Here is a 25,331-nt window from a genome sequence, read left to right on the forward strand (position 1 = left end):
CACCGACGAAAAAACCAGCTGAAGGAAATGTACTGCCACATCTGACTCAAGAATCTGATCCAAATGTGCCTTCGTCATCTCAGCATCAAGCTACTATTCCTGACGGGAAATCTACTGCTGCTGCCGATGAAGATCTTCCCATCACTTGAGAATCAGAAACCTCCTCGGACAGCTCTTCTAGCGATGCCTTAGAGTGAGTCAACTTCACCGCTTCTTCACTCATGTTATTCGTCACCTTTTTTTACAACAGTTGATAAAAAGGGGGAGAATTACATCGAGTTTTGATAGATTTGCTTTTTTGCGTTCCGTTGGTCTGGTTCCCTGTGCGGTTTGAACTTATGCTTCCAAGACTATCTATGCCATGATGTAAAACTTCGGTGATGTAATGTTAATAACCCCGCCTGTTGCACTATTTCTCTCGAAGCATTTGTTTTACAGGTGGAACTATTATCAGAAGATATGAATGTTTGCACTGCAATCTCGATGGATTATATCATCAGTGCGATTCATTATCTCGAATGATTGAAATATCCTCTTTATACTTCAATGAATTGCAGGAGAATTTTATCTCATTTCAGTTACCCTGCATACATCTAGGGGGAGTATATTTCATCATCGAGCCAAGTAACGCTTGTTCAACTTACTTTTCACTTATCTATCTTCACTTCGAAGATTATCTGTTTTGTCAACAACCGTTCAAAAAGGGGGAGATTGTTGGTGCAATGATAGGCCCCTTATGTTTTGGAGTTTGTTGACATAAACAATATGAGACTTATATGTTTGCTAGTGCACACAGAGTAACAGGTCCTTGAGATCACGAGGAGTTTGATGCAAACGACAAAGATAATCTCCCTACGGTGCAGCGAAGGTTATCACCGAAGATGATGTTAACAAGCATGACCCCTAAAAATTGCTGAAGTGAAGCAATTGGTTTAGTGTCTGTTCGAGGAAATTGACTGCGTTCGAGGAGAATGAAGACGAAGTGAAGACGTATCATTTATTTCATTGTTCTTCTTCTTTTCATTGAGTCATAGGACCACTGTACTATTAAGAGGGGTGTAGCATTCGACACTTTGATTCTCTGATGCTAAACCCAAATCCTATGAAAGTTGTGAGAGAAATCTCTTTGTGTTCCGAGCAAATACTTGCCAGCAAGAGACTGTGATCTTCTTCACTGCGAGAGATTTGTCTCGGACCGAGGAGTTAGCATTACTTGTTCCTCAAGTAATGTTACCGTTGCTCCGAAATCTGACCGTTGCAAACGTGTCGGATGTCCATTGGCTGGACTGAGTGTCCAAAATGTTCATTTCACATCTGAGAAGGTTGCGGCCATAAATAACCACCCCGCGCCGGCTTTGTCCGGCAGCTGCTCCGTTTGTTTTTAAGAATATTGTTGAGCAACCCCCTCTCTGAGAGATTTGAGTTTAAAATCCACCAAGAGAAAACCCCTAGAGCCAAAGAATTAGATAATGGTTCAGCATCACTCGAATCTAAGTCCAGTACGTTCCGCCTATTACTCTTGAGAGATGCAAACTTTCTAGACGGTTAGGTGTCAATTTCTTCAGAGACCAAGAGTGATTGTAGTTCTTGAAGAAGAAATATGTGAAGGTTTGGAGATCGCCTCAAGTATCTACCATGAGTAATCGACATTGCTTGACTAACCAATTGTCGAGGAGAATAGGGTGAAGAGAGTTTATTTTCCGTGTTAAGTCACAGCCAATCCAACCAAACATAGTCCTTGTGGAGAAGGACGAACTGGTCGAACAAATATCCTGTCGCCATCGAGCACCACTAGTTATATCGTCTACCCTTGTTTATATTTGACATGTTTTCCTTCACGCGTTTTATCTCAATGCATGTTTAGTTCCCATTCGGTACTCAGTTTGAGCTCATTGTAGTTTGTTTTACATTCGTTCCGCTGCTGGGTTTCGAGAGTTTTGAGATTTCTGAAGAAATTTTTAAACTCCCATGCATAGACATACTTCGTTCCTGCATGGATCTGTCATATGGATCGATATTTACGGGTTTAAACCCTTCTGGGAATTGGTGTTGCATCACCTCATCGGTGAAACACAATGGGTGAGCGGCGCCCCTTATTTGGGCCACATCACATTGAACCTCAGAGTCCATCCTGGCCCGGCGTTGATCCCGAACTTTGTTGTTTCCGTCAAGCCATGCCTGGTATCCATCTCTGTTATCGGTAGGATGACTTCTTGACCCATAGATGGACCTAGACTGACCGGCTCTAGCGGCCAGGTCGTGTCAAAGATCGTATTGGTATTCTGGTTGTGCCGCCTCCTTCCCTTTACGGAGGGGAGGGGCAAGTGGGTATTCGGCTTCGCCAGCCGCTATGTCCCTTCCTCGAGGGGGGCGGTCGGGCTGGTTGCCTTGGGTTTGTCTGGGTGGTGCGGGCTCGACGACCTCGTCGTCGAATTGTGGCAACAACCTGCGCTTGGGGTAGCTCTTCGTTTGTCGCGCGTAGCCGTAACCTTCTTCGGCCGCCAAGACCTTAGTCTATCTGTCATTGAGGGTATCTTGCTCGGCATTTATCTTTTGCTGCTGCTTTTTTAGGCTTCGTGCAGTGGCTATAAGCTGTGGCTTGAAGCATTCCTGATCCAGTGGGTCTTCTGGGATGATGAAGTCTTCGGCTCCAAGGCTGATCTCTTCTTCGGAGAGGGGCATAAAATTGCTATCCTCGGAATCATCCGGGTCCTCGGAGTTATCTTGATCCTCATGCCCATTCGAGCCGTCAGACTGGTGCTTGGGGCGGGGTCACCGAGATCTTCCAAGTTATTCGGAGTGTGCCCTTCTCCGGTGCCCGTGTTGTTTTGCCTGCTACGTCGCCCCTTGGATCGTCGGTGTTGTCTTCGACGTTTGGGGGGCTCCTCTCCGCAATTGTTACCATCCCTTCTGGGGGTGCCGTTCCCATTAGCGTTGTTGCCGTCGTCCATGGGGGTGTCCATCTTGTGGATTTCATAGGTGGATGTGGCCTTACGGCGGCCGGTGATGGGAGGGGCGATGGTTATGCGAGATGTGGCCTCCTCCTCCTCGTCCTTGTCGTCAGCCTCCTTAGAGGCATAGTCTAGCATGTCGGTTAAATCTTCGACAGTGGCTATTAAGTGGGTGGTAGGTGGGACGTAAAATTCCCTGTGGCCTACGTCGAGGATGGGCCATTAATAATAGCCATCATCTAGATCCGGCCAGGCACCTCGTTCAACAAGGCAAGGATGGCCGGAGTGGTGTATGAAGTTTCCTTGGAGCTAACCTCCGTCACAATGGTGGGGTAAGGCACAGGTCTGGTCAGGGCAAAACCTTGGTCGTCGGGCGCCACACTTGCATCAAGGCGTAGAAGGGTGAGTTCGTTGGGGGTTGACTCACTATCTTCGGACATCGAATTCTCGTTAAGGCTCAAGGCCGAATCCTCATCGAGGAGGGAAGGTCCGGACAGGGTTGACTCCTGGTCTTCGGACATGGGAGACGCTTCCGAGCTCGACGCTCGTTGCATTGGGGATAGCTCCTGAGGTCAATACTTCGGAGACCATGGCTGTTGCAGGCGAGGCTGAGAGGCTCGAGAATATCAGATCGCCCCGAGAATTGGCGACGTACTGCTACTGCTTGAGCTTGCGTTGGTTTTTCCCTTGAAGAGGAAAGGGTGATGCAGCAACGTAGAGATAAGTATTTCCCTCAAATAGAGAACCAAGGTATCAATCCAGTAGGAGACAACGCACAAATCACCAATACCTGGACAAACAATCAAACACTTGCACCCAACGCGATAAAGGGGTTGTCAGTCCCTTCAGGGTCACTTGCAAAAGTGAGATCTGATAGAGATAGATAAAACTAAATAAAAGATAAAGTAAATATTTTTGGGGTTTTTGGTTTATAGATCGGAAACTAAAAGATTGCAAAATAGTAGATCGGAAACTTATATGATGGAAAATAGACCCGGGGACCACAGGTTTCACTAGAGGCTTCTCTCAACATAGCAAAATATTGTGGGTGAAAAAATTACTGTCGAGCAATTGATAGAAAAGCGCAAAGTTATGACGATATCTAAGGCAATGATTATGAAATATAGGCATCACGTCCATGTCAAGTAGACCGGCTCATGCCTGCATCTACTACTATTACTCCACACATCGACCGACTCATGCCTGCATCTAGAGTATTAAGTTCATGAAGAACAGAGTAACGCTTTAAGTAAGATGACATGATGTAGAGGAATAAACTCAAGCAATATGATGTAAACCCCATCTTTTTATCCTCGATGGCAACAATACAATACATGCCTCGCTACCCCTACTGTCACTGGGTGAGGACACCGCAAGATTGAACCCAAAGCCAAGCACTTCTCCCATTGCAAGAAAAACCAATCTAGTTGGCCAAACTAAACCGATGGTTCGAAGAAAATTACAAAGATATCAAATCATGCATAAAAGACATCAGAGAAGATTCAAATAATATTCATAGATAAGCTGATCATAAATCCACAATTCATCGGATCTCAACAAACACACTGCAAAAGAAGATTACATCGGATAGATCTCCAAGAACATCGAGGAGAACATGGTATTGAGAATCAAAGAGAGAGAAGAAGCCATCTAGCTACTAGCTATGGACCCGTAGGTCTGTGGTTAACTACTCACGCTTCATCGGAAGGGTAATGGAGTTGATATAGATGCCCTCCATGATCGAATCCCCCTCTGGCAGGATGCCGGAAAAGGTCCCAAGATGGGATCTCACGAGAATAGAAGGTTGCGGCGGTGGAGAAGTGTTTTCATGGATGCTTCTAGTGGTTTGGGAATATATGTGTATATATGGGGACAAGGGTTAGGTTAGAAGAGTCGCGAGAAGGCAGCAAGGCAGGGGGCGCGCCCTCCCCCCTTGCTGCCGCCTCGCGGCTCTTCTGACTTGATCTCCAAGTCTCCGGGGTGTCTTCTGGTCCAAGAAAAATCATGCTGAAGGTTTTACTCCGTTTGGACTCTGTTTGGTATTCCTTTTTTGCGAAGCTCTAAAACAAGGAAAAAATAGAAACTGGCACGGGGCTCTAGGTTAATAAGTTAGTCCCAAAAAATAACTTATTAATGCATATAAAACATCCAAAACAGATAATATAATAGCATGGAACAATAAAAAATTATAGATATGTTGGAGACGTATCAAGCATCCCCAAGCTTATTTCCTGCTCGTCCTCGAGTAGTTAAATGATAAAAACTGAATTTTTATTGTGGAATGCTACCCAACATATTTATCCATGTTAAGATTCAAAACAAAAGTTTAATATTGACATAAAAACAATAATATTTCAAGCATACTAACAAGGCAATTATGTATTCTCAAAATAACATGGCCAAAGAAAGTTTATCCCTACAAAATCATATAGTCTGGCTATGCTCCATCTTCATCACACAAAATATTCAAATCATGCACAACCCCGATGACAAGCCAAGAAATTTTTTCATACTTTTGGTGTTCTCAAACCTTTTCAACTTTCACGCAATACATGAGAGTGAGCCATGGACATAACACTATAGGTGGAATAGAATATGGTGGTTGTGGAGAAGACAAAAAAGAGGGAGATAGTCTCACATCAACTAGGCGTATTAACGGGCTATGGAGTTGCCCATCAATAGATATCAATGTGAGTGAGTAGGGATTGCCATGCGACGGATGCACTAGAGCTATGAGTTTATGAAAGCTCAAAAGAAAACTAAGTGGGTGTGCATCCAACTTGCTTACTCATAAAGACCTAGGGCAATTTGAGGAAGCCCATTGTTGGAATATACAAGCCAAGTTCTATAATGAAAAATTCCCATTAGCATATAGAAGTGACAATATGGGAGACTCTCTATCATGAAGATCATGGTGCTACTTTGAAGCACAAGTGTGGAAAAAAGGATAGTAACATTGCCCTTTCCCTCTTGTTCTCTCTTTTTTTTCTCTTTTTTTTTGTTTGGCTTCTTTGGCCTCCCTTTTATTTTTTCCTCACATGGGACAATGATCTAATAATGAAGATCATCACACCCTTATTTACTTACAACTCGATACTTAGAACAAAATATGACTCTATATGAATGCCTCCGACGGTGTACCAGGATGTGCAATGACTCAAGAGTGACATGTATGAAAGAATTATGAAAGGTGGCTTTGCCGCAAATACGATGTCAACTACATGATCATGCAAAGCAATATGACAATAATGGAATGTGTCATAATATAATGGAACGGTGGAAAGTTCCATGGTAATATATCTCAGAATGGCTATGGAAATGCCATAATAGGTAGGTATGGTGGCTGTTTTGAGGAAGGTATATGGTGGGTGTATGGTACCGGCAAAGGTTGCACGACACTACAGAGGCTAGCAATGGTGTAAGGATGAGAGTGCGTATAATCCATGGACTCAACATTAGTCATAAAGAACTCACATACTTATTGCAAAAATCTATTAGTCATGAAAACAAAGTACTACACGCATGCTCCTAGGGGGATAGATTGGTAGGAAAAGACCATCGCTCGTCCCCGACCGCCACTCATAAGGAAGCCAATAAAAAAAACCTCATGCTCCAACTTCGTTACATAACGGTTCACCATACATGCATGCTACGGGAATCACAAACATTAACACAAGTATTTCTCCAATTCACAATTACTCACTAGCATGATTCTAATATCACCATATCTATATCTCAAAACAATCATAAGGTATCAAACCTCTCTTAGTATTCAATGGACTTTATACGGAAGTTTTCATTATATCCCTCTTGGATGCCTATCATATTAGGACTAAATACATAACCAAAGAATATTACCATATTGTTTAAAAAGACTCTCAAAACAATATATGTGAAGCATGAGAGTTCAATAATTTCTACAAAATAAAGCCACCGCCGTGCTCTAAAAAGATATAAGTGAAGCACTAGAGCAAAATTGCCTAGCTCAAAAGATATAAGTGAAGCACATAGAGTATTGTAATAAATCACGATTCATGCGTCTCGCTCTCAAAAGGTTTGTACATCAAGGATAATTGTGGCAAACTAAAAAGTAAAGACTCATATCATACAAGACGCTCCAAGCAAAACACATATCATGTGGTGAATAAAAATATAGTCTCAAGTAAAGTTACCGATAGACGAAGCGAAAGAGGGGATTCCTTCCGGGGCATCCCCAAGCTTAGGCTCTTGGTTGTCCTTGAATATTACCTTGGGGTGCCTTGGGCATCCCCAAGCTTAGGCTCTTGCCACTCGTTATTCCATAGTCCATCAAATCCTTACCTAAAACTTGAAAACTTCACAACACAAAACTCAACAGAAAATCTCAAAAAGCTCCGTTAGTATAAGAAAATAAATCACCACTTTTGGTACTATTGTGAACTCATTCTTTATTTATATTGGTGTAATATCTACTGCATTCCAACTTTTCCATGGTTCATACCCCCCCCTGATACTACCCATAGATTCATCAAAATAAGCAAACAACACATAGAAAACAGAATCTGTCAAAAACAGAACATTGTGTAGTAATCTGTAACTCTCGAATACTTACGTAACTCCAAAAATTCTAAAACTTTCGGACAATGATACGTCTCCAACGTATCTACTTGTTCTCATGCTTTTCCTCTTGTTTTGGACTCTAATTTGCATGATTTGAATGAAACTAACCCCGGACTGACGCTGTTTTCAGCAGAACTACCATGGTGTTGTTTTTGTGCACAAATGGAAGTTCTCGGAATGGAACGAAACTTTGTGAGGATTTTTTATACCAATAATAAGAATTTCTGGAGCCAAGACCTGCCGGAGAGGGGCACCTGGGTGGGCACAACCCTCCAGGGCGCGCCCCACTCTCCTGGCGCGCCCAGGTGGGTTGTACCCACCTGGTGGCCCCGCAGACCTCATCCCTGACACTATAAATTCCTATTTTCGGAGAAAAAAATCAAGGAGAAAGAATTATCGCGATCCACGAGACGGAGCCGCTGCCAAGCCCCGTTCTTCCTCGGGAGGGCAGATCTGGAGTCCGTTTGGGGCTCGGGAGAGGGGGATCTTCGTTCTTCGTCATCACCAACCCTTCTCCATCGCCAATTTCATGATGCTCCCCACCGGGAGTGAGTAATTCCTTTGTAGGCTCGCTGGTCGATGAGGAGTTGGATGAGATTCATCATGTAATCGAGTTAGTTTTGTTAGGGCCTGATCCCTAGTATCCACTATGTTCTTAGATTGATGTTGCTATGACTTTTCTATGCTTAATGCTTGTCGCTTTGGGTCCGGGTGCCATGAACTCAGATCTGAACCGTTTATTAATTCATCATTATATCCATGTTTTAGATCCCATCTTGCAAGTTATAGTCACCTACTACGTGTTATGATCTGACAACCCCGGAGTGACAACAACCGAGCCCACTCTCGGTGATGACCGTGGTTTGAGGAGTTCATGTATTCACTATGTGTTAATGCTTTGTTCCGGTTCTCTATTAAAAGGAGGCCTTAATATCCCTTAGTTTCCAATATGGACCCCGCTGCCACGGGGGGTAGGACAAAAGATGTCATGCAAGTTATTTCCATAAGCACGTATGACTATTTACGGAATACATGCCTACATTATATCGATGAACTGGAGCTAGTGCCGTATCGCCCTAGGTTATAACTATCACCTGATGAATATCATCCAACAAGTCACCGATCCCATGCCTACGAATTTATCTTATATTGTTTCTGCTAAGTTACTACTGCTATCATCACTGTTACACTTGCTACAAAATTACTGACTGTTACCATTGCTACTGTCACTACTATCAAAACTATCATACTACTTTGCTACTGATTACTTGATGCAGATAATTAATCTCCAGGTGTGGTTGAATTGACAACTCAGCTGCTAATACCTTCAAATATTCTTTGGCTCCCCTTGTGTCGAATCTATAAATTTGGGTTGAATACTCTACCCTCGAAACTGTTGCGATCCCCTATACTTGTGGGTTATCAAGACCTTTTTCTGGCGCCGTTGCCGGGGAGCATAGCAATATTTGTTGAGTCACTTGGGATTACTATCAATTTATCACTATGAAGAATCTGAAGGATCCTAAGACTACGATATTTCCCTCAAAGACGAGGGGAGGTAAGGAGCTGCCATCCAGTTCTGCTTCAGATTCACCCTCTGTTTTGAGTAAACTTGCAACACCACCACATGCTATTAATTCTGATATGTCGCAAGTTATTGATTATGCTACTTCTGCTATGGATAATGCTTAGGATGATGCTAGTACCTTGCTTGATAATGATGATGCGCCACTTGGTGATTTTCTAGATGCACAAATTGCTAGAGTAATACAACATGATGTTGTTGAATCTGATGATGAGCTTGAAACTGAATCTCCTGAAACACCTGCTAGAACTAGCCTTCCTAGATATGAATGGCCTAAGGTATCGGAAGGTTATGTTATGAATGAGGAGATAACTAGAGATATTCTTGCTTGTAAGGATAGAGATGATCTAGAGAAATTACTATGCAAGTATAAAGAAAAATCTTTGAATGCTAGAATGAAATGTGATCCTAAGTTTGCTACTTCACCTATCTTTATTGATGATAAGGATTATGAATTCTCTGTTGACCCAGAGTTAATTACTTTGGTTGAATCTGATCCTTTCCATGGTTATGAAACTGAAACTGTTGTGGCACATCTTACTAAGTTGAATGATATAGCCACCCTTTTTACTCACGATGAGAAAACTCGCTACTACTTTATTCTCAAATTATTTCCTTTCTCATTAAAGGGTGATGCTAAAGCTTGGTACAATACTCTTACTCCTGGTTGTGTGGGTAGTCCCCAGGATATGATTTATTACTTCTCTGAAAAATATTTTCCTGCTCATAAGAAACAAGCTGCCTTGCAAGAAATATTTAACTTTGTGCAAACTAAAGAAGAGAGTCTCCCAAAAGCTTGGGGGAGGCTTTGCCAGTTACTTAATGCTTTGCCTGATCATCCTCTTAAGAAAAATGAAATACTTGATATCTTCTATAATGGACTAACCGATGCTTCTAGGGACTTCCTAGATAGTTGTGCTGGTTGTGTTTTCAGGGAACGAACTGTTGGACAAGCTGAAGAATTATTGAATAACATATTGAAAAATTATGATGATTGGACTATTCCTGAACCAGCATCTAATCCCACTCCGAAGAAGAGGGGTATATTATATCTCAGTCCAGAAAATATGCAAGAGGCAAAGAAATCTATGAAGGAAAAGCGTATTAAAGCTGAAGATGTTAAAAATTTACCTCCTATTGAAGAAATACATGGGCTTAATACACCACCAATGCCTAAGGTGGTAGAGGTTAATTCTCTTATGAAGTTCAATGATAATGATAACCCTCACAATATGCATCCTAGTCAATGCCTTTATGAGTTTGAAAACTACATTAGAAAACAAGATCACTTCAATGCAAATGTTATGAAAAACTGAAATATAATTCTGATATGATTGCTCGCTTGAGTGACTTGTTATTTAGAATGTCAAGTGATGTTGAGGTGCTGGAAAACATGCTTCTATGGTTCAAACTCAACTAGAACAAGTTGCTAAATCACAAAGAGAACTGCTTGATGAAATGAATCATAATATGCATGACTTTGCTGTTAGAGTTGCAACTAGAGGAGGTAAAATGACTCAGGAACCACTTTATCCTAAGGGACACCCAAAAAGAATTGAACAAGGTTCACAAAGAAATAACACTAGTGCACCTAGTCCTTCTAAAAAGAAAAAGAAAAATGATAGGACTTTGCAAACTTCTAGTGAAGCTGAAGTAGAAAACCTCCCGATAATGATAATGAAACTTCTATCTCTGATGCTGAAACTCAATCTGGTAATGAACACTCACCTAGTGATAATGAAAAAGATAATGATGAGGTTCATGAAGACACTCAACCAAATAATGAAAAAGAACCAGATAATGATGTTGAGATAGAACCACCTGTTGATCTTGATAACCCACAACCTAAGAATAAAAGCTATGATAAAAGAGACTTCATTGCTAGAAAACACGGTAAAGAAAGAGAACCGTGGGTTAAAAAACCTATGCCTTTTCCACCCAAAGTCAACTATAAATAATGACGATGAAGAATTTGAATGCTTTGCTGAAATGATGTGGCCAGTCTTTTTGTGTACTTGCTTGACTGATATCTTGTAAATGCCTCCTTATGCAAAGTATATGAAAGACATCATCACAAATAAGAGAAAAATACCGGAAGCTAAAACCTCCACTGTGCTTTCTAATTACACTTTAAAAGATGGAGTACCTAAAAAACTTGGAGATCCGGGAATACCAACTATACCTTGCTCTATCAAAAAGAATTATGTGAAAACTGCTTTGTGTGATTTAGGAGCAGGTGTTAGTGTTATGCCTTTCTCTTTATATAAAAGACTTGACTTGAATAAACTCACACCTACTGAAATATCTTTGCAAATGGCAGACAAATCAACTGCCATAGCTATCGGTATCTGTGAGGATGTGCCCGTTGTTGTTGCTAATGTAACTATTTTGACTGACTTTGTTCTACTTGAGATGCCCGAGGACGACAACATGTCGATTATCCTTGGTAGACCCTTCTTGAATACTGTAGGGGCTGTTGTTGCTTGGAATAAAAGCAAGGTCACTTTTCATATTAATGGTAATGAGCATACGGTGCACTTTCCGAAGAAACAATTCCAAGTGAATGGTATTAATGTTATTGAAAAATCTCCGACAATCACTATTGGAAGTTTTCAAATACCTCTACCTACTGTCAAAAAGAAATATGAAATGCTTATTGTTGGGGACATTCATATCCCCATTGAGGTAACTTAGTGATTTACGAAAGTTCTTCGGTTTCATGCTAATCGAAAGTGGTTGTTAATAAGACCTGATCAACCTTATTAATGAATCATTTTTGAGCGGTATGTAGTTGATGAATTTAGTGAGCACTACCTTCTGCCCTTACTCTTTGTTTTCTGTTTTTACTAGTTAAATAAATAAAATGCCAGGTTTTGTCTATTTTCTGAATTTCCCGTGCAATAAAAAAATGACCCAAAAATAAAAGTTCTCAGAATGCCCTGAAAATTGAACATCACTTTTTCTGAATATTTATGTATTTTTGGTGCAAAAAATACCAGAGGGAGGTGCACCAGGTGGGCACAACCCACCTGGGTGGACCAAGACCCCCCACGCGCGCCCTGGTGGGTTGTGGTCCCTACGTGGGCCCCCTCACTTATCTCTTTAGCCCACATCATCACTTACCTCCAGAAAAAAAATCTCCATTGCTCTCTCTCTCCCGTGTTTTTGAGCTCAAACCCGCGGATTTCGATCTCTTTGCTCGAAGCTCCGTTTTCGAAACTGTTTCGGGGGATTGTTGCTTGATATGTGACTCCACCATTTGTCCAATTTTTTTGTTTTAGTGGCTTATACTTTGAATAATTAGCTACTCTTGTTGCTGCTGTAGATGTGCTTGCATGTTGAGTTCTTAGTGTTCTGAGTAGTTTGAATGCTTGCTATGGCCTCTATGTATCCCTATGAGTAGTTGCTATTAGTTTCATGAAGTTTTGTTGAGAAAATTTTGTGAACTCAAAATTCAGATTTTTGTTCATAGGAAAAATTGTACGCGGACATGATGAACTTATTTGGAAGGAGTTCTTCGAGGAGGCGATCTCGGGGGCATCTTCTAGTGACAGTTCTGCCCGCCGGTCTTATGTTGAACCAAGTGAAAGTTCCACACGAAGTGCCACTACCAAAACATGCTTATGGCCTTGCGATGAGTATATGATGCGAGTGGGCATTAAGGAGGAATTTGAGCAATATGTTCATATTGCCGGTCTCGGTCCCTACCTTTTAGATAAGTGTGAACAACACCAACTTCTCACTGAATCATTTGTCAAAGGATTTAAATATTTTCCACGTGAGTCTAGGGTGTCGTTTATGCTTTATGATAAACCATTTACTATTCCACTAGATAATTTTGCTTACCATTGCAAATTTCCATTTTGGGGTTCGCTTGATGAGCCTTCAACGACTGAGTTTGAGTCTTTCTTGACTAGCCTTTGTTATGGTGAAAATAGGGGAGTGAGACAAGGAAGAATATATAGCATTCACTTTCCCGCAATTCAGTACTATGCATTATTTAACGGGAAATGCATAGTAGGCAAGCAAGACTATAGCATACTTTGTGCGACGGACTTGAGCCTCATTCACACTGCTCTCACTGGTGAAAGGAATTATAACCTTGGAGCGATAGTTGCACGTAGACTTGAGCATAACGCTAACATTGGCTGGTTCTATGGTGGAATTTACACCACGCGTTTAGCACGAGGGCTAGGCGTTTCACCTTTGCCCTTTGATCATATCCTACCCACGCAGTATTTAGATTTTGACACCTTAAAAGAGCAAAAGATTCTCAAGGGAAAGGTTGATAACTTCACTTACAATCTTTTGTTTAACCAAACATCTGTTGTGGACACATATTTGCCCACGCCTGCTCTTTTCGACTATAACAGCAAGGGAAGATATTTTGTTCTTGAGAGCGAGGCCCGAGCTCATAACGCAGCAGTGGTGGCGGCACGGCGTGCTGAGGCATCCGCACCGAGAGCCTCTGTGAGCTACCACGACCTTCCAGGCTACTGATCGACTACCAAGTTTGGCTTAAAGCCTAAGCTTGGGGGAGTACGTGTTCTCACCGACATTACATTCATGCTTACATACCATTTTATCTGTCGGTGTTCACACTTTTTCATTGTACCATCCATGCTTAGATTTATTTCCATGCTTTCTTCTTGTTTGTTTGAAAAACTTTAGAAAAACCAAAAAAATTAGTTGTAGTAATTTACTTTCTATGCATGCTTAGTAGTAGTATTAAAAAGAAAACCCAAAAAGACTTCCTTGTTCTTCTTTTGCTTGTTGGGAGCTTTCCTGTGTAAATAGTTTTTCTCGTTTTTGCTTTTTATTTGCTTGTTGAAGAAAACCAAAAACTCCAAAAATATTTCAGTGTGTTTCTCTGAATTTTCTTTTCCTTTTTTATTCGAGTTGTACCAAGGAGAAGACCACGATGAAAATGTTGAGTGGCTCTCACATGAATAACTGTTGAACTAATAAGAAGACATTTTAACTTGTCTTCTCCCGTTGAATAAAATGTTTGCAGATTCCAGCTTAGTCCACGTCACTCTTGCACTGTTATTATTTTCATATCATTCGGTCGTGCAAGTGAAAGGCAATAATGACGACATTCGATGAACTGGTCGTGGCAGAGAGAAACTGGTATGAATTCGACTTGTTTTGCTTGTGTAAATATGTTTAAACTAGTATCCATGATTCAACCCATTATGATTAAACATGTTTGCAATGACAAATAGAGATTATAGTTTCTCATGCCATGCATAAGTAGCTGGGAGTTGATAATGATTTATCTTGGATATCAACATAGCGTTAAAATGATTGTGATGTAGTATCATGATATGGTATCCTCCTCTGAATGTTCGACTGGGTTGACTTGGCACATGTTTATGCATGTAGTTGGATCAAAACCAACATAGCCTCTATGATATTTATGTTCATGGTGATCATATCCTACTCATGCTAGTGTCCAATTTTACTTATGCATAATGTATGGTTATGATCGTTGTTGCTCTCTAGCTGGCCGCTTCTCAAGCTAAATTGCTGGCCTTCGCATGTACTAAGTGGGGATCTGCTTGTACATCAAAAACCTTGAACCCAAAATTATTCCAGATGAGTCCACCATACGTACCTATACACGGTATTACCCTGCCGTCCTAAGTAAATTTGCATGTGCCACCTCTAAAAACTTCTAAAAATTATCCTTTTTGTGTGCCTGGATCGTTCATGGAACGATAGGAGGTGGTCGGTATCTTCCATGCTAAGCGGGTTATTCTCAGGTCGAGTGTTTATTCACTCGCCATCGCACGAGAAAAGGGCGGTAATAGGGATTCCCAGTCCCGAACTCAAAAATGCAAATAATTAAACAAAACTCCCCCGGGACTATTGTTGCTATGGACGGCACCCGTTGTTTCGGACAAGCCGTGGAATGTGATTGTTGGTGGAGGGGGAGTAAACCTTTACTTTTATCGCTTGGGAACCGCCACTAGTGTGCTTAGCATGGAAGATGTTGATAACTGATGGTCGTGAAGTGAATAAGAAAGGTGCATGTCTCAAAATAATCATTTATCTCTCTTTTAAAAATTGAGCCTGGCACCTCTGCAAATCTTTGCTTCCCTCCGCGAAGGGACTATCTATTTACTTTTATGTTGTGTCACCACCTTCTAAAACAAGCGCCAGAAACTGAGTGGAGCACAGCTGTCATGATTCATGCATTGTGTGTAGCTAATGTTGGGTGCATCATGTCTGGATCTTTTCTACCATGAATTACAATGTTTAGTCGCTGCTTGAACTTTGGAGGTGCTCTGCATTTATGTTATGCGGTCTCAGAAAGGGCTAGCGAGATACCACTATTGTCATATTATATCATGGTCGTTTTGACAATGTGTTGCCATTTGAGATATCTTATTATTTCTCGCTAGTTGATTATGTCATTGATATGAGTTAATATAATCTTTAAGTGTTATTGTCGACATGGTTAGTTATAATGGTGGCTAAAAACCTGGGTGATGTTTAAGCTTATTTATGCAAACAAGAGCAAAAGATTTTGTAAAAGTTTTACTTTCTCACTTTCAGTTTATCAACTGAATTGCTTGAGGACAAGCAAAGGTTTAAGCTTGGGGGAGTTGATACATCTCCAACATATCTACTTTTTCTCACGCTTTTCCTCTTGTTTTGGACTCTAATTTGCATGATTTGAATGAAACTAACCCCGGACTGACGCTGTTTTCAGCAGAACTACCATGGTGTTGTTTTTGTGCAGAAATAAAAGTTGTCGGAATGGAACGAAACTTTGCTAAGATTTTTCATATCAATAATAAGAATTTCTAGAGCCAAGATCTGTCAGAGAGGGGCACTTGGGTCAGCACAACCCACCAGGGCGTGCCCCCCTCTCCTGGCGCACCCAGGTGGGTTGTACCCACCTGGTGGCCCCGCAGCCCTCAACCCTCACACTATAAATTCCTATTTTCGGAGAAAAAATCAGGGAGAAAGAATTATCGCGGTCCACGAGATAGAGCCGCCGCCAATCCCTGTTCTTCCTCGGGAGGGCAGACCTGGAGTCCGTTTGGGGCTCCGGAGAGGGGGATCTTCGTTCTTCGTCATCACCAACCCTCCTCCATCGCCAATTCCATGATGCTCCCCACCGGGAGTGAGTAATTCCTTCGTAGGCTCGCTGGTCGGTGAGGTGTTGGATGAGATTCATCATGTAATCGAGTTAGTTTTGTTAGGGCATGATCCCTAGTATCCACTATGTTCTTAGATCGATGTTGCTATGACTTTGCTATGCTTAATGCTTGTCACTTTGGGCCCGGGTGGCATGAACTCAGATCTGAACCGTTTATGAATTCATCATTATATCCATGTTTTAGATCCGATCTTGCAAGTTATAGTCACCTACTACATGTTATGATCCGACAACCTCGGAGTGACAACGACCGGGCCCACTCTCGGTGATGATCGTAGTTTGAGGACTTCATGTATTCACTAGGTGTAAATGCTTTGTTCCGGTTCTCTATTAAAAGGAGGCCTTAATATCCCTTAGTTTCCAATATGGACCCCGCTGCCACGGGAGGGTAGGACAAAAGATGTCATGCAAGTTCTTTCCATAAGCACATATGACTATTTACGGAATACATGCCTACGTTATGTCGATGAACTGGAGCTAGTGCCGTATCGCCCAAGGTTATAACTCTCACATGATGAATATCATCCAACAAGTCACCGATCCAATGCCTATGAATTTATCTTATATTGTTTCTGCTAAGTTACTACTGCTATCATCACTGTTACACTTGATACAAAATTACTGCTATCACTATTACTTTTACCGTTGTTGCTGTCACTACTATCAAAACTATCATACTACTTTGCTACTGATTACTTAGTGCAGATAATTAATCTCCAGGTGTGATTGAATTGACAACTCAGCTGCTAATACCTTCATATATTCTTTGGCTCCCCTTGTGTCGAATCTATAAATTTGGGTTGAATACTCTACCCTCGAAAACTGTTGCGATCCCCTATACTTGTGGGTTATCAGAACACCTGGGAAATTTGTGTACCAATCTTGTGCAAAACAAATCAGATCAAAAGCACGCTTCTATAAAAAAATAAAAATTGTTTTCCTGGGCGCAAAAGTTTCTGCTTTTCAGCAAGATCAAAACAACTATCACCGTAAGCCATCCCAAAGGTCTTACTTGGCACAAACACTAATTAAAACACAAAAACACATCTAACCAAAGGCTGGATGAATTATTTATTCAAAAACAGAAAAGGAAAATATTGGGTTGTCTACCGACGAGCGCTTTTCTTTAAAGCCTTTTGGCTAGGCATTGTTATTTTTAATGATGCTCACATGAAAGATAGCAATTGAAACATAAAGAGAGCATCATAAAACATGTGACAAACACATCTAAGTGTAACATACTTCCTATGCATAGGCATCTTATAGGCAAACAAATTATCATAACAAGCAAAAACTAGCATATGCAAGGAAGAGGAAAGAAACAATAGCAATCTCAACATAACGAGAGGTAATTTAGCAACATGAAAATTTCTACAACCACATTTCCCTCTCTCATAATAATTAGATGTGGGATCACATTCAAATTCAACAATATAGATATCATATAAACTATTTTCAACATGAACCACATGCATGCAAAGTTGACACTCTTCCAAAATAGTGGGATTATCATTAACTAAAGTCATGACCTTTCCAAACCCACTTTTATCAAAAATTTCATAAGATTGTATATTCTCCAAATATGTGGGATCTAAATTCGACACTCTTCCAAACCCACTTTCAATATTATTGCAAACATTATTATCAATCTCATATTCATCATGAGGCTTAAATAAATTTTCAAGATCATAAGAAGAATCACCCCAATCATGACCATTGCAACAAGTAGTAGACGTAGCAAAATTAGCATCCCCAAGCTTAGGTTTTTGCATATCATTAACATAATTGAAATTAATAGAATTTATAATAACATCATTGCAATCATTATTTTCATTCAAAGATCTATTGTGAATCACTTCATCAAGTACTTCATCACAATTTTCAGATTCACGGATTTCAAGCAAAACATCATAAACATAATCTAGTGCACTCAACTCACTAGCAGTTGGTTCATCATAATTGGATCTCTTAAAAAGATTAGCAAGTGGATGAAGATCCATAAACCTTTGGTTATCCGATTTTCAATAAATACACAATTATTCCAAACAAAAAAGTAAACTAGCCAAGTAAGACATAAAGGCAAACGAAAAGATGAACGGAAGAAGAGTGAATAAAAAGGAAAATCTTTTTAAAAATCGTTTTAGAAGTGGGGGAGAGGAAAATGAGAGGCGAATGCCGACTATGTAATGCAAGAGATGAGAGTTTATGATGGGTACTTGGTATGTCTTGACTTGGCGTAGATCTCCCCGGCAACGGCGCCAAAAATTCTTCCTACTACTTCTTGAGCTTGCGTTGGTTTTTTTCCTTGAAGAGGAAAGGGTGATGCAGCAAAGTAGAGATAAGTATTTCCCTCAGTTAGAGAACCAAGGTATCAACCCAGTAGGAGATAACACACAAATCACCAATACCAGCACAGACAATCAAACACTTGCACCCAACGCGATAAAGGGGTTGTCAATCCCTTCAAGGTCACCTGCAAAAGTGAGATCTGATAGAGATAGATAAAACTGAACAAAAGATAAAGTAAATATTTTGGGGGGTTTTCGTTTATTGATCGGAAAATAAAAGATTGGAAAATAGTAGATCGGAAATTTATATGATGGAAAATAGATCCAGGGGCCATAGGTTTCACTAGAAGCTTAGGAAATAATGTGGTGGGTGAACAAATTACTGTCGACCAATTGATAGAAAGCGCAAAGTTATGACGATATCTAAGGGAATGATTATGAAATATAGGCATCATGTCCGTGTCAAGTAGACCGACTCCTGCCTGCATCTATTACTATTACTCCGCACATCGACACGGCTCCTGCCTGCATCTAGAGTATTAAGTTCATGAAGAACAGAGTAACGCTCTAAGTAAGATGCCATGATGTAGAGGAATAAACTCAAGCAATATGATGTAAACCCCATCTTTTTATCCTCGATGGCAACAATACAATACGTGCCTCGCTACCCCTACTGTCACTGGGTGAGGACACCGCAAGATTGAACCCAAAGCTAAGTACTTCTCCTATTGCAAGAAAAACCAATCTAGTAGGCCAAACTAAACCGATAATTCGAAGAGAATTACAAAGATAACAAATCATGCATAAAAGAATTCAGAGAAGATTCAAATAATATTCATAGATAAGTTGATCATAAATCCATAATTCAAAGGATCTCGACAAACACACCGCAAAAGAAGATTACATCGGATAGATCTCCTAGAACATCGAGGAGAACGTTGTATTGAGAATCAAAGAGAGAGAAGAAGCCATCTAGCTACTAGCTATGGACCCGTAGGTCTGTGGTAAACTACTCACGCTTCATCGGAAGGGCAATAGAGTTGATGTAGATGCCCTCCGTGATCGAATCCCCCTCCGGCAGGATGCCGGAAAAGGCCTCAAGATGGGATCTCATGGGAACAAAGGGTTGCGGCGGTGGAAAGTGTTTTCGTGGATGCCTCTGGTGGTTTGGGAATATATGTGAATATATAGGGCCAAGGGTTAGGTCAGAATACTCCCGAGGAGGCGGCAAGGCAGGGGCGCCCCCCTAGGGTGCGCCCTCCCCCCTTGCCGCTGCCTCACGACTCTTCTGACTTGATCTCCAAGTCTTCGGGGTGTCTTCTGGTCCAACAAAAATCATCGCGAATGTTTTATTCCGTTTGGACTCCGTTTGGTATTCCTTTTCTGTGAAGCCCAAAAACAAGGAAAAAACAAAAACTCGCACTAGGGTCTAGGTTAATAAGTTAGTCCCAAAAATAATATAAAATAGCATATTAATGCATATAAAACATCCAAAACAGATAATATGATAGCATGGAACAATTAAAAATTATAGATACGTTGGAGACGTATCAAGCATCCCCAAGCTTAATTCCTGCTCGTCCTCGAGTAGATAGATGATAAAAACAGAATTTTTGATGTGGAATGATACCTAATGTATGTATCTATGTAATTTTTCTTTATTGTGGCATGAATGTTCAGATCCATAAGATTAAAAAAAAGTTTAATATTGACATAAAAACAATAATACTTCAAGCATACTAACAAGGCAATTATGTCTTCTCGAAATAACATGGCCAAAGAAAGTTTATCCCTACAAAATCATATAGTGTGGCTATGCTCCATCTTCATCACACAAAATATTCAAATCATGCACAACCCCGATGACAAGCCAAGCAACTGTTTCATACTTTTGGTGTTCTCAAACCTTTTCAACTTTCATGCAATACATGAGTGTGAGCCATGGACATAGCACTATAGGTGGAATGAATATGGTGGTTGTGGAGAAGACAAAAAAGAGGGAGATAGTCGCACATCAACTAGGCATATTAACGGACTATGGAGATGTCCATCAATAGATATCAATGTGAGTGAGTAGGGATTGCCATGCAACGGATGCACTAGAGCTATAAGTTTATGAAAGCCCAAAAGAAAACTAAGTGGGTGTGCATCAAACTTGCTTGCTCATGAAGACCTAGGGAAATTTGAGGAAGCCCATTGTTGGAATAAACAAGTCAAGTTCTATAATGAAGAGTGACATGTATGAAAGGTGGCTTCTTTGGCCTCCCTTTTTTCACTTTTTTTGTTTGGCTTCTTTCGCCTCCCTTTTATTTTTTTTCCTCACATGGGACAATGCTCTAATAATGAAGATCATCACACTCTTATTTACTTGCAACTCAAAAATTACAACTCGATACTTAGAAAAAAATATGACTATATATGAATGCCCCGGCGGTGTACCGGAATGTGCAATGACTCAAGAGTGACATGTATGAAAGAATTATGAAAGGTGGCTTTGCCACAAATACGATGTCTACTACATGATCATGGAAAGCAATATGACAATGATGGAATGTGTCATAATAAAAGGGAACGGTGGAAAGTCGCATGGCAATATATCTCAGAAAGCCTATGGAAATGCCATCATAGGTAGGTATGGTGGCTGTTTTGAGGAAGGTATATGGTGGGTGTATGGTACCGGCGAAGGTTGCACGGCACTAGAGAGGCTAGCAATGGTGGAAGGGTGAGACTGCGTATAATCCATGGACTCAACATTAGTCATAAAGAACTCACATACTTATTGCAAAAATATATTAGTCATCGAAACAAAGTACTACGCGCATGCTCCTAGGGGGATAGATTGGTAGGAAAAGACTATCGCTCTTCCCCGACCACCACTCATAAGGAAGACAATAAAAAAATACCTTATGCTCCAACTTCGTTACATAACGGTTCACCATATGTGCATGCTACGGGAATCACAAACCTTAACACAAGTATTTCTCCAATTCACAATTACTCACTAGCATGACTCCAATATCACCATCTCTATATCTCAGAACAATCATAAGGAAGAAAACTTATCATAGTATTCAATGCACTCACTACAAAAAAAGACACATCCGTGATATTTTGGGCCGAACGATTTTTTTTCTGTCATGCTTATGACACTTCTATGACGATAATTGTGACAAAACCCGGTATCGTCATAGATGTGGTGGGCTCCTACTTCTGTGACAAAAATCATGACAGAAAATGGGCTTTTTGTCCTGGGCGGGACGGAGACACAGCTGCATGACATTCTTTGGGCCATCCATGATGGAAAAAACCGTGGTAGAAGCGACGGCGCGGAAAATATCGGGGAGTTCCCGATACGGTTGGTGGTCGGGGGCCGAGCGATGCACGTTTCTCTCGTACACGTACGCGCGTGGGTGGGAGGTGTTGGGCTCTAACTGAACCCAAGCGAGGCGTTCGCCTACTGAACCCGAGCGATTGCACTGTAGGCTACACATTACTGAACCCGAGCGATCGATCGATGGCTGTTAACTGAACCCGATCGAGCGATTCCTTCGTTTGCTACTGCTGCTAACTGAAGCCGATCGAACCTGATGCCTCCTTCCCTTGATGAACAGTGAGCGTTGTTGGGGGGGGGGTTGGATGAACAGGACCCCATGGTGTTGCCGCTGGATGAATAGGACCCCGATCGATCGAGCCGGTGGAGGGGTGGATGAACAGGACCCCGTGGAGGGCTGGATGAACAGGACGACCCCGTGGAGGGTTGGTTGAATAGTAGCCGGTGGAGGGCTGGATGAACAGTAGCCCGTGGAGGGGTGGTTGAACAGGACCCCGTGGAGAGGGCTGGTTGAACAGTAGCCGGTGGAGGAGCGCGCGGTGGAGGCTGGATGAACAGGAGCCCGTGGATGAACAATCACAGGTGGAGGCTGGAGGAGGTCGACGGTGGATGAACAGGAGCCCGTGGAGGCAGTCGACGGTGGATGAACAGTAGCCCGTGGAGGCAGTCGACTGTGGAGATGAACAGTATACCGTGGAGTCCCGTTTTGCGGTACGCCACACCCCTTCCGATGAACAGGACCCCCGTTTCGACCGTAGCGCTCCAACACAAGTTTGTTTCCTCCGTTTTGCGGTACGCCACACCCCTCCCGATTAACAGGGCCACGTTTTGACCGTAGGAGGTCCGTTTCCTCCGTTTTGCGGTACGCCAGACCCCTCTCGATGAACAGGATCCCATTTCGACCATGGTCGGTCGAACACAAGGCCATTTCCTCTGTTCTGCGGTACGCCAGGCCTCGTTTCCATCGGCTGTTCCGTCCAAGCCGGTTGGCTCCCGATGTAGACGAAGACGCATTCCGTTCCGACCTAGCCGGTTGCCTTCCCATGATCACGACGACGACGCAGCTTCTCCGTTCTGACCCAGCCATGTACACGAGCCCTGGCCGTACGTATGCGCGAGTAGGCATTCGAGACCCCGCCCGTATGTACGTACGTGGCTGTATTTACTTTCTTGCACCCTGGCTGTACGTACGTGTACATGATACATGCGCGCCTCTGCTACGACATGTGCGCGCCTCTACTACGACACGTGCGCGCCTCTACTATGACACGTGCGCGCCTCTACATCGACCGGTATGTACGTACAGATTCGCGACCAGAATGACAACGCTACGCACGCTTCGACCAGGTGGGTCCTAACTGTCAGGCACTTCCTTCCGTGCGAAAATGTAGCTGGTGGGTCCCAGCAGTCAGGGGGGAAACATTTTTTTCACGAAATATAGTGGCCCGTCCGATGCGTCCCTGCTGTAATATGGAGATGTAGATGGAGGAATAATTATTTTGCGTGTAATAAGGAGGCACTCCCTTGCTGCTGCCGTGGACCCAGCTATCAGCCTCTCCACGTACAGTACGCTTCCGATGGAAGTCGTTCCTTGACCACGTTGACCACGCCATGCCAAGAGCACCAGGGCGATGGACGACGACGAGGCCTAGGAAGGGGACGACACGGAGCCGGGGAAGACACGGCAGTGGATGCCCACGCGGAGGGAGTACGTTGGTTGACTGCTTTGGCTGCGGTGTGAAGCTGCCGTCGCCAGAGAATAACAAGAGGTGTGGGTGAGTATAGAAGGATGGCATGGCCAGCGGTGGCAGCACAACCGGACACGGGAGGCCGGAGCAGGCGGCACGACCGACGCTTGTTTGGGTGGCTGGAGCAAGAAGACCAGAGGTTGAAGAAGCACTACGGCCGTTGGATGGACATCGTACGGTCACTGGAGCTAGAATCGTTCATATTGACTAAGTTGACAAAGCCCTCCATCCCCGTCATCTTAGTAGGCCCACAAGTTAGCCTCCCACTATGGTGGGTCGCAGCTAGCAGGGGGAGTATTCATTTTTTTGTGGGTAATAAGGAGGCACTTCCTTGCGTGCGAAGATATAGCTGGTGGGTCCGACCTGTCAGCGGAGGGAACGCTTTTTCACGAAATACAGAGGCCCTTCCGCTGGGTCCCGGCTGTCAGGTGGAGGAATCATTATTTTTCACGTAATAAGGAGGCATTTCCTTGTGTGGGCCCCTACTGTCAGCCTCTTCCGATGGCGGTTGTATGTTGACCATGTTGACCTCGCCGCGCCGAGAGCACAAACGTGGTAGACGAGGGCGAGGCCCAGGAAGGGAATGACCCGGAGCCGGCGAAGCCACCGCAGCGGATGCCCACACTGAGGGGAGTACGAGCGCTGACTGGTCGGCTGCGGCATGAGGCTGACGTCGTCGGAAAATAACAGGATGTGCAGGTGGGTAGAGGGATTGCCTGGCGGCAGCACAGCCAGCCACGGGAGGAGGGTGCAGGCAGTCCCGCCGGCGCTGGTTTGGGCAGCTGGAGGAGTAAGATCAGAGAATGAAGAAGCACGGCGGCCGTTGGATGGACATCCAACAGTCACTGCTCTGTGTTGACTAAGTTGACAAAGCCTTGCGTACGCGTCAAAAGAAATTTAGGACAGTGTCATCGTCAACCTAGTAGGCCCAGAAGTCAGCCTCCAAATCTGTGGAAAACAGCATACAACCCATTTGCCATTATTTTCAATTATTTACAGCCCATTTGCTAATTCTTAAGGATATTTGAAGCCCATATTCTTTTTATTAGCATTACAGACCATATATTCTGGGCACTGCTAAAAATTCCACAAAATTTTGCATATTTCGATGGGGTCCGAACTCTTTTAATCAAGAAATTTTGAGTCACGTTAAAAATAATTTTTTAAAGATTATATCAAAATAAATTTCATAAAACAATTCTCCGCAAAAAAATGAATGAAATTTAAAATCTTAACTAGCAAGATGCACGTGGGTTGCACGGAACATGAAGATGCATTTGTATGAGTATTTTATCTTGTGGGAGAAAAGACGATATTTTAATGTAATTGCGAGTTGGCTTTGGTTTTTATAAGAGTAGAGAGTAGAGAAATCCAGAAAAAAAATGATATTTTAATGTAATTGCCGGTTGGCTTTGGTTTAAAAATTTACAACCCATTTCTTACAACTTATAGCCCATTTTCTGGGGAAGCCTATTTCTAACTACTTACATCCCTCCTCGTCTTGAAAGATTTGCAGCCCAGCAGGGCTGAAAAAAGCAAGTAGGCCTTGGTTTTGGTATTCTCCAAAAAAAAGAACTGGGCTAGCCATTTTCAGAAAGAAAAAAGATATCAACTGGGCTCGTCATGTGCTTAAATAAAAGTGTAAGCGTGGGCTAGAC

The sequence above is a fragment of the Aegilops tauschii genome, chromosome 3 (genome assembly GCF_002575655.3).
Source record: "Aegilops tauschii subsp. strangulata cultivar AL8/78 chromosome 3, Aet v6.0, whole genome shotgun sequence".
Lineage (NCBI taxonomy): Eukaryota > Viridiplantae > Streptophyta > Magnoliopsida > Poales > Poaceae > Aegilops > Aegilops tauschii.